Genomic DNA, 14,052 nt, shown 5'->3' with positions numbered 1-14,052 from the left:
GAGGGGAACCCTCTTTGATTTGGCAGCAGACGCCCAGTCTGCGCCCCGCCAGGCAGAGCCAGGAACTAGACCCCAGGTGGCCGTTGATCGCGACCCCTAGGCTAGGGCAGGTCTCGGGTCCTCCCTGTACCCACTTCGCGGAGGGACAACGTTTCGGAGAGCGAGAGCGCGCTGCCGGGACTCGCAGACTCGGGCTGGGGCGCGGCTCTGCAGGGCCCGCGTGGAACTCGCCTGACCTCTGCTGGACAGCCGCGGGATTACAGGCGCGCTGTTCTCGGGCCTTGGGCCGGGTGCTTCGGACTAGCGGCTCCCAGTCTGATTTCAGGATGCAAAGGACTCAGCGACGTTTTTTGTTTTTTGGGTGTTTTTTGTTGTTGTTTTGGCAGATGAGGACATGATGGGGAGCGGAGGAGAAGCTGGATATCTACCTTGTATAGTTGCATGCCAAAAAAACCCACTTTTAGCAACTAAAGTAGAGGGATGTAAACTCAGAACAAAAGCCAGTGCTTTATTTTACCTTTTAAATTTGTGTATATATTTTATGTTAATGAGTTTTAAAACATGATAGTTTAACAGGTTTATTATATTTTTTAATCTCGCAGCACCTAAGTGGCTCAGTCGGAGTTCAGCTGGTTAAGTCTCTGACTCTTGATTTCTGCTCAGGTCACCATCTCCCAGTTTGTGAGTCAAGCCCCTCCCTGGGCTCTGTGCTGACAGCACAGAGCCTGCTTTGAGATTCTCTCTCTCTCTCTCTTTCTCTCTCTCTCTCTCTCTCTCTCTCTCTCTCTCTCTCTCTTCCTCCCCCTCCCCAATTTGCACTTTCTCTCTCTCTCTCCCAAAATAAATAAATAAACTTAAAAAAAAAATCCTCCTCTGTTCCCTACCCCTCTTCTCAGGATGAAATCACTCTTGAATTTTTTAGGAGATTTCTCTTGGTAATTCACTTTATGCCTCTAAGTGATATGCTTCTTTACTGATTTAATTGCAAACACTTCTAAGGATAGTTATTCAAAGTGCATACATTTAATTTATCAGAAGCTCATTACAGGGGTGCTTGGGTGGCTCAGTTGGTTGAGTGTCTGACTCTTGATTTCAGCTCAGGTCTTGATCTTGGGTGTTTTGTGTTTGGTTGGTTTTAGTGAGAGCAGAGTTTATTGAAGATATAGAGAGACTAGATACAGATAGAATGTCTTGGAGACTTAGAAAGGAAAGGAGAGAGAGTCTCTGATCTCAGAGTTCAAGTCCCATGTTGGGCACCATGCTGGGTTTGAAGCTTACTTAAAAAAAAAAAAAAAAGGAAAGTTCTAAGAAGCTCATTACCTGCCCTGTTTTCCTCACTTCCTTGGGCCAATCCTGTCCACAAGGCAGCATTTGGGAACCCTGGGATCAAATGGTGCACAGTCCCATTCACATTCCTCGCCATCCTCTGCCCACACTTAGTGCTCCTTAGTACCCCAGGCCCAGAGCTAGTTCTGGGTTGGAGCCTTCTTTTCCCTCTGCTCCACCTGGTTGCTTGGCAGGGAGCTGGTGTCTCCTACATCCACCACCCACCTATTCTCAGACAGAGCTAGCCTACCTAGATATTTCTTGGATCCAAAACAACCTGACAACTTGCCTGTCTTCTTCCAATCCATGCCCCTCCACCCTTCCTCTATATTGAGCTGGAGTGAATTCTCCAGCTCCCCTGTAATCCTTCGATGGCTCTCAGCACCTATAAAATTTAAGGTTTCGCAAAGCAAACATGACTCTGATCCCCCTCGGCTGTCCCCACCAGCTGCTTCTCCCCCATCCTTGCTGAGTGCTTGTGTTTCGGTTGCAAATAGTCCTCAGGCGCTGTTCCTTCCCCCTGTGCCTTTGCCCTAGCTGGTCCCTCTGCAAAAGATGTCCTTGCAGCCCTTCGCCTTGCTCTTGTTTTCCTCATCCCTAAAGTCTCAGTTCAGGGACTGAATGTTTAGGAAGACCTCTCTACTCCAACCTTCCCCACTCCTCCATCTCTGTCTCACCTATGCTAAGCAGGGGGGTCCTTCCTGCTTCTCCCTGGGCAGAGCTGCAACAGCGGCCTTGCCCCACTGTTGCATTTACCTCGTATGTGTGTTTCCTGTGCATTAGACTAAGAACTTAAGGGCCAGGATTATGATTTAACTGCCTTTTATATGTCCACTGTCCAGCACTGTTCCTGGTACATAATAGGTGCTCAACCAATGTTTATTGAAAGAGTAGATAAGTAGTCATGTGACACTTAGCTCACATTTTTCTGGTACCATGTTATTTGTATCCATGATGACCTCTGAGTATATACTGTAAGGTCTTTGAGGTCAAAGACCATTTCTCACTTATCTGAACCTTCCCAACAGCACCCAGTGCTCACAGTAAGCGCTCAGTGGCTATGTTCATGCCGAATGAGTGAAGTAACAGGTGGGCCAGAGCCCTGGCCTAATCCCCAGAGTTGGCAGAAAGAGCAGAGCCAGCCGGCCTCGCCTGGCCCTGCTTTCCCCAGGCCTTCTCACCCCGGAGTAGCCAGGGCCCAGCTGGAGAGGGGAGGCCCTCACCCCCCATATTCCTCTGACCCCCTGGGAAACAGAAAAGAACTGTGATGAGGGACCCTGGCCCCTCCTCTGGCAGCTGAGGACAAGAATGGGGATGGATGGGGAAAAGGGGCAGAGTTGAACACATGCGATCCTTTTTTTTCTTTTTGTGTACAATGTATGATATATACAGAAGAGTATGCAACATGCATAACTGCAGTGTAAAGAAGAAAAATAAATTCCTGTGCACCCAGCAGCCAGGTCAACAAATATTCCAAGTAGCTTAGAAGCCCGTGTGCCCCTCCCTGACACATTCTCCCCAAAGGAGCCCCCATCCTAAGCTTAGTGACAATCCTCTCCTCCCATTTTGTTCTGTTTCGTTTTGTTTTATGGTTTCCTACCTCTCTGCATATCCCTAAATCCTATTGTTTAGATTGCCTGTTTTTGTTTTTGTTCTTAACTTTCTATAACCGGACTCATCCTAAACATATTCTGTGTCGTGCTTCCTTGGCTTATCACTGTATAGTTTTTATTTTTATTTTTTTTTTAATTTTTTTTAACGTTTATTTATTATTGAGAGACAGAATGACACAGAGCATGAGCAGGGGAGGGGCCGAGAGATGGAGAGACGTAGAATCCAAAGCAGGCTCCAGGCTCTGAGCTGTCAGCACAGAGCCCGACGCGGGGCTCGAACTCACAAACCACGAGATCGTGACCTGAGCCGAAGTCGGAGGCTTAACTGACTGAGCCACCCAGGTGCCCCTCACTGCATAGTTTTTAAAGATTCATTCATGTTAATGAGTGGAGATGTAATTTGGTCAAGGTTTTTTCTTGTATAGCGTTCCATTGTGTGAAAATACTACAAGTTAATTATCCATTCTAGTGGTGAGGGACATTTGGGTTGTTTCCAGTTTGAGGCTAGTCTAAAACATTCTGTATGTGTCTTCTGGTTCATGTGCGCGAGTCTCTCTGGGTACATTCCCAGGAATGGAATTTCTCTGTTGTAGGGTATACGTGTGATCAGCTTCGTGAGGTAATTCCACACCGTCTTCCAACGTTGTTGTATGCCTATGTTTTTTAGATGGATGCCGCCAGAGGTGACCCAGGGCAGAGGTGGCATGCCAGCCAGGGCCAACCCTCCATGAGCTTATTTTCCGCAAGGGAAAGAAGTCGGCAAAAGAGTGTGTAGATCCCTGCTTCCCCGCCCAGGCCCATAAACCACATGGTCCACAAACCTTTATAAACAAACTAAGAGCCATGCAGCAGCTAGGGCCTGGGAGGGACCACTGAGGTAGCGCAGGCCAGCCTCAGAGACACTTATGTTTCTGCTTACTCTACCAAGCCATCTGACACGGCTTTTCCCTGGAAGACATGGCAGAGTAAGGGCCAGACAGGCAGGTGGGAGTTTTCTTGAAGAGAGGAACTATATTGCGGGCCTGGGTATGTCTCGGGCCCTTATAGCACAGGCAGTATCTTCCCTCCTCCCCTCCTGCCAGGGGAGGGCAGTGGATCAGTGGAGGAAGTACAGGGGGCTGCCCTTGCCCGCAGCAGAAGGAGGTTCGAAGAAGGAAAGATCAGGGCTGTGCCTGGAGCCACAGAGATGGACGCCTCTCCATCCAGACACATCTGTGCCCTTGTGCCCATCCAGGGCCAAACATGGATGTGCACACACACACACACACACACACACACACACATGCATGCGGCCATACACACCAAGAGACAGGCTGTTAGACACACCATAGGAGCAGAGGCAAGGAGCATGAGCTTGCAGCTGCCCTCGGGAGATAAGCAGAGCATGGGGGCCGCCTGCCGGGCCTGCCTTGAGAGTCCCCACGGTGCATCCGATGATGCATCCGCCGGGGCTCCCGACACGCAGGTTCTGCAAAGCTGAGTGTTTTCAGGACACCCCGGGGGGCCCCACCCCAAATACTTGTCCTATTGATGGGAATGGGGTAGCAAAGTCTCTTAGTCCATATTGGAGTCCTGTCTGACGCTGCCAGGCTGGGTAGGGTTGGTGGTAGGTCCCTTTATTTGTTGAAGTAAAATTGTTTAATTAAACTTATTGTGAGGTGAATTAAGATTTAAAATAGGGGAAGGGGAGGGGCGCCTGAGTGGCTCAGTTGGTTAAGCGTCCAACTTCGGCTCAGTTCACGATCTCACAGTTCGTGGGTTCGAGCCCCACATCAGGCTCTGTGATGACAGCCCAGAGCCTGGATCCTGCTTCAGATTCTGTGTCTCCCTCCCTCCCTCTCTCTCTGTCCCTTCCCTGCTCATGCGCTCTCTCTCTCAAAAATAAATAAGACATTAAAAAAATTTTTTTTAATAGGAGAAGGGGGGCACCTGGCTGGCTTAGTCAGTAGAGCATGTGACTCTTGATCTTGGGGTTGTGAGTTTGAGCACCACGTTGGGTGTAGGGATTACTTAAAAATAAAATCTTAAAGAAAAATAAATAAAACGGGAAGGAGGAATCTGAAAGAACAGGCTGTATGGAGGTGAAACTTGCTGTCTTTCATCATTGGCCTACAGCCTGCCCGGTCCTTCTTGCTTTCCAGACTCCTGCTGTTGGCCCAAAGTGGAAGGGTGGGGTCGGGGCCACCGCAGGATTGCTAATTAAGGCTGAAGGCCTGTGAATTTCGTGTGACTGCAGTTGCTTCAGAGAGCAGGGATCTGCTCCTGGGCTGACACCACTTCCAACACCCAGAGCTGGCAACAGTTCAGACCCAGCAAGGGCCAGCCACTTTCACCACCTCTCTCCCTGCTCCCACCTCCCAGGCACCCCTGGGCAGACTATACCCCATGGCTCTGCAAGGCTGAGAAGGAGGGGATGGGAAGCAGGTTGGCCTTTGGTATCTCCATCTCTCAGGGTGCCAACCCCTCCCTGGGACGCTGCCTGGCTCCAGAGTGAAGTAAGGTGAAGTCTCACTGGAAAGCAAGTGGGGCCTTCCTCAGTCTTCTGTGCTGGCTTCCCAGGGGCTTGGAACCCTGGCACACACCCCCACCTCACCCTGCCCCATGCCCCATTCCCCGACCCTTAGGGGCCTATCGGAGAGCTTCGTGCTACGGTTTTTCTGCTCTCTCTACCTGATCACCCATACCTCCCAGGGGGCTGGAGCCTCTTGTCCTGGACTCCTGAGCCCTGGAGTAAGCCGTGGAACAGGGGGGCAAGAGCCCCTGGAGTGTGGAGCTTGTTGCCAGTAGTTAACAAGACGATCTGTAAGTGAGGCTGTTAGCCCTCCTCAAGAAGGGGCAGACAGAGAAACACTGGCTTCTCAGTGTTAGCTCTGGGGCATCTCCCTTACTAATGGCTACCCTACCCTTTCCCATATTCTGCATTCCATAAACTTCTATGTCCCTTCTGCTCCAAGGCTGGAAGCCCCAAGTGGCCACTCCTATGGACTCAACCATCTTATGCTTCCCCACAAGGTCCTCTGATAAGCCCCTTTCCTCCACCCGCCCCACCCCCAGCCTGCTCCTCTCACCAGAAACAATCATGCAACTCATTTCCATGCTGCCTCCTAGAAACTTCATCTCTCTGAAGTTCAGAGTCTGAGGGTTACCTGGGCCCACCACCCAGCCCTCAATCAATGGATGGACCTCCTGCCCCCATGCAGCCTCCTGCCCTCTCCAACCACACCAATGCCCAGCTCAGTTAAGAATAACTGTCATTTACTGAGGGGCCACCGTGTGCCAGCAGAGTAACAATTGTGGGGCCAGAGGAGCTTACAATCTAGTTGAGGAGGTAGACATAAAACAGATCATTTCTATCGCCCCAATCAATTTCAATGTTTTCCATACTTTAAGACCCAGCGCTGAGCATTGCTCACCCAAACATTACCTGTCTCTGGCTTGGTGCTGTATTCCCAGCATTAAGCCTGGCTAAATAGAGGTGCCCACCCAATAAATACTTACATAATGAATGCCAGCCCTGGGGGCTGCTGGAAGGGAGCACCTCTTTCCTATAGACCTCCACTGAGCTTATCTAAATGAATCAGACTTTTTAAAATCAGACTTTTTTATTTTTGAGCGAGAGTAAGCAGGGGAGGGGCAGAGAGAGAAGGAGAGAGAATCCCAAGCAGGTTCCACGCTGTCAGCGCAGAGCACAGACTCACAAACCGTGAGATCATGACCTGAGCTCAAATCAAAAGTCGGACACTTAACCGACTGAACCAGCCAGGTGCCCTGAATGAAATCAGATTTCACTAAAACATAAAGGGCCGATTTGCAGTGCGGAGGGACAGAAGTGGGCAGAGGAAATCCCGAGGCTTTGCCTTGAACTGAATTCTCCAATCTTTTTAGTAGCAGCTGAAAGAGCAGGGTTTTGGGGCCACAGACTCTAGCTTCTTGGAGAAGCCATCTGGACTGCCAAAGCCAGAACTGTGACTTTTATGTGTTTAGGTTTCAGAGTCTGCTCTGTGGGAAATGTAACTATTGTAATCCGGTCACTGAATTAATCAAGTCAGCAAATTTTATAGTAAAAATATACACAAATCACAAAACTCACAAACGGCGAAGACTCAGAGGCCAAGGTAACATCATAATTAGTCCTGAAAACAGCCTGGGAGGAGTGGGCTGGGAGGAGTGAGTTTAAGAGCAGCAGGCAGGGCCTGGTACACAGTGTGCTTACAGGAGGTAATTTCCTAAGCTGATACAAAATTCTAAAATACTAATTTTTTTTTTAACGTTTATTTATTTTTGAGACAGAGAGAGACAGAGCATGAACGGGGGAGGGTCAGAGAGAGGGAGACACAGAATCTGAAACAGGCTCCAGGCTCTGAGCTGTCAGCACAGAGCCCGACGTGGGGCTCGAACTCACGGACCGCAAGATCATGACCTGAGCCAAAGTCGGCCGCCCAACCAACTGAGCCACCCAGGTGCCCCTAAAATACTAATTTCTAAGCTGATACAAAATTCTACCCCTGTGGCCACCTGGCAAAGCAGTCCAATGTCAGAGCCACTGTGGCACAGGCAAAGGCTTCATTTCTCTGACAGTCAATCATTCGCCATTCCGTAACTGTTCCTGAGAAACCACCATGTACAGGCACCCTAGCAGGCGGTGGGGAAGCAGCGGGACCCAATGCAGACGTGGTCCCCCCCCCCCCCCAGCCTCGCCGAAGAGACAGATCTCACCCGGGAACTACTCACTTGCTCAGCCTGGCTTGAGAGAGAGGGAGCATCTCAGGTGCAGGAGTGTGATTTGGGGCTGGGATCATGGAGCCTCCCCACTGGGGCAGCCTCAGGTGTGAGTCCCAGATTCAGATCTTTAGCCGGACAGCCAGCAGGAGCCTCAGAAGGGCTGAAGCGGCAGAATGATATGAGACGGCCTGTTTTGGAAAGATCTTCTGGCTGCTGCATGGAGAACAGACATGGTTCCGGGGCGGGGGGGTGGGGGGGGGGGTGGGGAGGTGACGTCCATGACAGGGTGGCAGTTCCTGGAGTGTGGACAAGGAGGTAGTGGAAGTGGTGGTAAATGACAGTCAGGCTGTGGTGATGGATTAGCTATGGGTGGTGGCTGGCAAGGGAAAGGGAGGCGCCAAAGAAGACTAGAATATTCCAGGCTTTGGAAATTTGGTGGGAGGTGGTGCCTTTACCCCCAAATCAACTCACTAAGAGAGCACTGGGTTTGCCTGTAACTGGAAGTTGGTTGAAGTGTCTCTGACGTTCCCGAAAGACCACATTGTTATTTCAGTGTCAAAATGAGTGCAGAGGGCAGAGAAAGGGTACTTTTGATGAGGCTGTGCAAAAGGAATATTCTTCTTATAAAGAAATATGACAATACGCTCACAACATTTTGCCCCCAGTCTAACAGATGAATATTACTCACAGCAACTTCATGTATAAAATCCAAATGAGTTGCTGACAGACGTTTGGAAAACAGATGAATAGAGAATTGTTTGGGGGAAGCTCATTTAGGAACAAGTGATAGAGGGACAATTAAAAGTGACAAGGCTGGGATCTGAACCCTGTCTCCATTACTTATTAACTGTGATTCTGGACAAGTTGTGGAACTTTTTCTAAGCCTCAGTTTCCTCATCAGTAAAATGGAATAATAACAGAACCTATTTCCTAAGACTGGTTGGGGTTTAAATGAGCGCAAAGAAAGAACTTAACACAATGCCTGGCTCATGAAATCTCTCTAGGAGTGTTACATATCATCACAGAACACGCTCCAGCAGAGAGACACAAGCAAAAAGGGTAATTGCTGACTTCCCCCGTATACTTCTTAAGAAGGAAGAGTTGCCCATATAACTGTGAATTTCACAAACCCCCTTGTAAGATTTTTAAAAATAGAGCCATATTCACGAATCAGGGAGAAATATTTGTCAGATCTCATGCCTGAGTCTTGGTGTCACCTGCCCAGCTATTTGTCGTCTGACTCAGTCTTGCTTGAGTCATAGACTCTTTGTCAAGTTCTTTAGTTCCAGAGGGTCCACTGCTGGGTGGAGGAGAAGATTTCCCAGGTCAGAAGCAATGTTACTGGCATCACCTCCCAGGTCCCACTGGTGCCTGAACCCTGCTGAGCTTGTACTCAAGGGCCATAGTTGGTTAGCACAGTACTTGTGGCTCAGACTGTAGTTCAGAGACCTCTCCAGGGAGTGTCTCTGCTGGGCAGGCTGGTCCTGGCTCTTATGGGCTCACTGAGGTTGAGAGAAGATAGCAAAACAGCCATAGGTGATTCACCCTCTGCTCTTGGCCTCGGAAGACTAGAGAGGTTGGTGGCTCTGGCTGAAAGCCTAGAGGAGATGGGGCCACTTCACCTTGGGGACTGTGATTAGGGATACCAAGGGAAATCTTTCCAAATGCTGAGGAAGATGGCTGGGGTCACAGAGACAGCCCTGGTGTTGGGAGGGTGTCATGGAAAAGTCCTAGGAAGGGAGGCTGGTCCCTCCTTCAGACCCAGCAAAGGGAGGCATCCAGCCTGGCTGAAGCCACAGTCTGACATACTGCGGCTGGGTGGACAGAGCACAGCCATGGGAGCGACATAGTAGGGACTCCACATGGGACACAGGGTGCAAACAGGAGGTGCAGGACCAGATTCCAATAGAGTAACAGGGCAGACTGCAGGAATGGCCCGATAGAGGCGTGATGAAGTAGGTTCATAACTGCTAGTGCTTTGGGGGCATTTGCTATGGGTCGGGCACTGTTCTGAGAGCTTTGCATGTTTTAGGAGGCTGCAGAGCCAGGACTTCCACTCAGGAAGTCTGGCTAAAGAGTTTTTATTCTTAACCACTACACTATGTGAAATGTAGAAAGAGTAAAGGTTTTAGACCCACAAAGGGTTAGACCTTTGTTTAACCTTTATGCTAACTGCTGTACTTAAAGAAGCAAAGGTTCGGAGCCACTCCAAACCGTTGTGATCTTGAGGAGTTGCTTAGATTCTCCAGGTCTCAGTTTTCTCGTTCACTGTAAATGTGAGAATAATATTTACCCGATAGGGTTGTTGAGGATTAAAGAGAGAAACGGGTGTTAAGTGCCTGCCCATGCCTTCTGTAAGACCCCTGGCTTTGCAGGCTCTCAAGTCACTGCCCGTTCCAGATCTGGGTTTCCTCCTCATCCCAGGAGTCTGCAGGTCTGGGTTCAAGGAACCAGTGGGTGTACCCCTCCACTCCTAGTCCACAGCCCGTGGGGTTCCTCAAGGGAGGGGTCTCCCTTAAAATATTCCCATTTGATATCTGAGCAGACAAGTGCCGTGACAGCAGTGACCCTGGGGAAGATGAGGTCCCAAGCAACCTACACCCAGACCGTCTCAGACATTCATGCTTCTTGGCACGGCTTTCCCTTCTCCCTTAATGTATTTAGTCAGTTACTATTTACTAATCGTTTCCTATTCAGTTCGTCAAACATTAAGCACCTACTACTTGCAAGACATTGTACCACACTCTTGTGAGTAGTCATTTAGAGAAGCCCCAAAATTCTGAGCCATGTTGAATTTAACCTTTTCATCTCCAGCCTGAGTCTATGGCTTCTGCGCCTGGGAAAATAATAAAGGTGCTATTAGAGATGGCCTGTGAGAATGTAGCAAGGCTCTCCAAGTAGGTCTAAGAGAAGTAGACACCCCTAAAGGCCGAGACCATAACACCCATCTGTGTTGCTGTGGGCACAATGAAAACCTTCAGGGGTCAGGCAAGTCTTACAAGTGCCTGAATAGGACCATGCGGGGCCGTGGCAAACTTAAGCATGCTTGTCCCAGAAAGATGGCATTTGCTATTTGGCACCAGCCTATTGTTGCAAGTGGAAATGTGGGCCAAAGGTAGCCAGATTTTCTGATTTTTCGAGAGAAACTGGAATTTTTTATTTAAATTTTTAAATTTTTTAAATTAAATTTTTTTACTGTAAATCTCTAAAAACTTCAGCATTGGCTCCTCATTTTAATCTCTTTGAAAGCCCTGTGGGATAAGAATTTGTCAAACTGGGGCACCTGGCTGGATTAGCCGGGAGAGCATGCAACTCTTGATCTTGGGGTCGTGAGTTCGAGCCACACGTTGAGTGTAGAGATTACTTAAATAAATGAATAAATTTTTAAAAAGAACTGTCAAGCAGAATATGTCTTCCTGCTGAGTTCTGTTCAAAGATTGCCAGTGTGGGATTCCTGAGTGGGTCTGTGGAAGGAGAGAAGTAGAGGGTTGTGTATCCTGAGGCTAGGTAGGTTCTAAGGGACCTAAAATGCTATCCTTCCTTGGGCCCAGAGATGTGCTAGACACATAGGAAGCCATAAAGAGAAAGATGAAGTGATAGTCGTACCCTCCAGGGGTCTACAGTCTCATCACAGAGACCCAGGCAAAGCAGCAGATCGTTTGGAAGACAGTATAGAACGCTCCCCCCACCCCAGGAATTCAGCGTGGACCCCCTGGAAATTCGGGGAGCAAGGTGGACCAGAGCTTCAGGAGACCTTTACAGAAAGTCAGGCTTGAGAGTCAGAGGCAGAGTCCAGACAGCTCCAGGAACAAATATGAATGGGTCTGACCTATGCTAGAAACTCCAAAGAAAAGCCCCAGAGAGTTTGTTTCCAGATGTCGTAGAAAAAGGCTCTCTGGAAAGGGCAGGGCTATAGTATGAGATTTTGCTGACACGCCCACACCCCGTCCTATTCACTGGCAATCCCCAACTGTGGTTGAAGGGAAACAGGAAAGCAAGCAGGGCAATGGTCTCCAGGCTCACAGAAGGCAGTGCTATGCAGTGGGGCCAGGGAGTCTGACCCTGACCTGAGTCAGGCAGGCTGGGGTTTGAGTCTGCCTGTGTGACCTGGGACAGAGACACTAACTGCTCTAAGCCTCGGTTTCCAAATCTGTGAAATGGCAACAGTAATCATGCCTGCGTTTTGGGATCCGGGTGAGGACAGGACCAGCTCTTGAAAGTCAAATGCTCAGCCTTATGCCAGCCTCAGGGCACCACTGAGGACGTCTGCCAGGGTCTCTATGTGGTTTTAATAACTTAAAAAAAATTTTTTTTAACGTTTATTCATTTTTTGATAGAGACAGAGCACGAGTGGTGGAGGGGCAGAGAGAGAGGGAGACACAGAATCTGAAGCAGGTTCCAGGCTCTGAACTGACAGCACAGAGCCTGACGCGGGGCTCAAACTCACGGACTGTGAGATCATGACCTGAGCTGAAGTTGGATGCCTAACCGACTGAGTCACCCAGGTGCCCCTCTGTGTGGTTTTTATCACCAATGTCCACTACCTGAGAATTCTAGTCCCAAGTGAGGTGCAGAAAGAGCACCTGGAGGGGAAAGTTGGTCCCCATGTTTGTCGTCTTCTTTCCTGTCGCTGCTCCAGGAAACAGCATTGATTTTGGGAGGGCAGAACTCCCTAGAAGGAGTGAGGGAGGAGAAGGAGGTATCCCCCACATCCCTTCCCAGCGGGGAGCAAGTACAGCCCCTACATGGTCAGAGGAGCAGTGCTTGGAGAGGACACTTCTCCGAAGATGGACCCTTTACCGCCCAACCCGCGCCTGAGAGGGAGGGCACAGACGTCCTTCTGGGAAGCAGGTACTGAGTGGAAACCGAGGCTCAACATTCTCCCCTCAAGAGCCACATTCCGCTGCTCCCCCAACCGGCCTCCCCAGATCCTGGTCACACACAAATCTGACCAGGACCTTCCTTCCCTTAAAATTCCCCAGTGCCCCCCAGTGCCTTTGGAATGAAGCTCCCTGACAAGGTTTACCAAGCCCGGGTGGCCCCCTATTTCACAAGCCCCAGCCCCTATTTCACAGCTCTGTGCCTTTGCTAAAGCCGGTACCCCCCCTGGGGCTTCCTCAACTTTCACCCTACCAATGGCAGGTGGGGGTGAAGTATGCCTGCTCCTTCAAAAAGACAGCGCACAGTTTAGCTCTTTCTCGAACGTTCTCGCACTTCACCCCAGCCCCACACCAGGTGCAGACCATGGCACCCTTCCCTTTGCTTCCTCAGCAGCCATTACGTGTTGCTGTCATGAAGTTGTGTTAATCACGCTGTTCTGTCTGCTTGTCTTTCGACCCACGACACATTCCAGCCTCCGACGGGAAGCTTCTTGAGAGCAGGAACAGTCTTATTCCCCTCGGTAACCCAAGGGCTTGTCTTTTTGTCAGGGGCATTCTGGCCCCTCCGTAAGGGTGGATAGTCGGGCGGGGGGGCTCGGGCCAGTGGGCGGCTGGATAGAACTAAAGCAGTGGACCGGGGCTGCTTTTTTAGAACCCGCAGGGGTAGGGGTGGGGGTAGGGTGAGGTTAGCATTTCACCCACCTCAGTAGGCTCCTGCCGAAGCCAGCCCACCCGGCCCGATCCCGCCCTCGGAGCCCGTGCCCACCCAGCCAGGTGATCTCGAACCTTCTCCCTCTCACACCCCAACAACAAACAACCCTCGCGCTCTCCCTCCGGAGAAAGGAGGTGGAGCCTGACCTCAGCCGGAGGCTGCAGCAGCTGCCGGAGGGGGGGGGGTGGAGTGGGGGGAGGCCTCCGAGCCCCAGCCCCGGAGCGGGGGAGCCTCTCCTCAAGGGAGTGGCAGGCGCGGGGTCCTTGGCGAGTTCCCAAGCGCCCGGGGAAGCCCTCCCTTGGCAGCCTCGACCCTCCACGGGCGAAGGGAGGAGGGGCAGAAGAGGTGGCCTCAATGAGTGCCTGCTTCCGACTCTGTCCCTCGGTCGGTCGGGAGTGCCCTCGGACCCTCCTTCCCCCATTCACACCCACCCTTCCTCGAACCCTGCAGTCCCAAGGGCTGGGTGAGACAAGGTGCCGAGTAAGCAGGAGGGAGAGGCTGCAGCTCGGCTGGGCTCCCCGCAGCCGAGGTGTGCCCATCCCCCACCCCTTGGTTGGTGGGGGGAGGGCTCAAGGGGGTGAGACGGACCCCAGGGGCAAGCGTTAGGGCAGGAAACAACCTGAAATGGTGTGTAGTCTGCAGTTGTTGGGGCTGTGGTAGAGGCAACTTGGATAAGGGGCAGAGAGGGCACCCCAAGGGTGAGACCAGGGGCCCCAAAGAGGGCAGGAGTCAGGAATTGGGAGAGAGGAAAGGAGAATGCAGCCTTTTCGGGGACAGGAAGCCTGCAAAGACTTCCCCT

The sequence above is a fragment of the Felis catus genome, chromosome B3 (genome assembly GCF_018350175.1).
Source record: "Felis catus isolate Fca126 chromosome B3, F.catus_Fca126_mat1.0, whole genome shotgun sequence".
Lineage (NCBI taxonomy): Eukaryota > Metazoa > Chordata > Mammalia > Carnivora > Felidae > Felis > Felis catus.
This window is presented reverse-complemented; position numbering follows the sequence as displayed.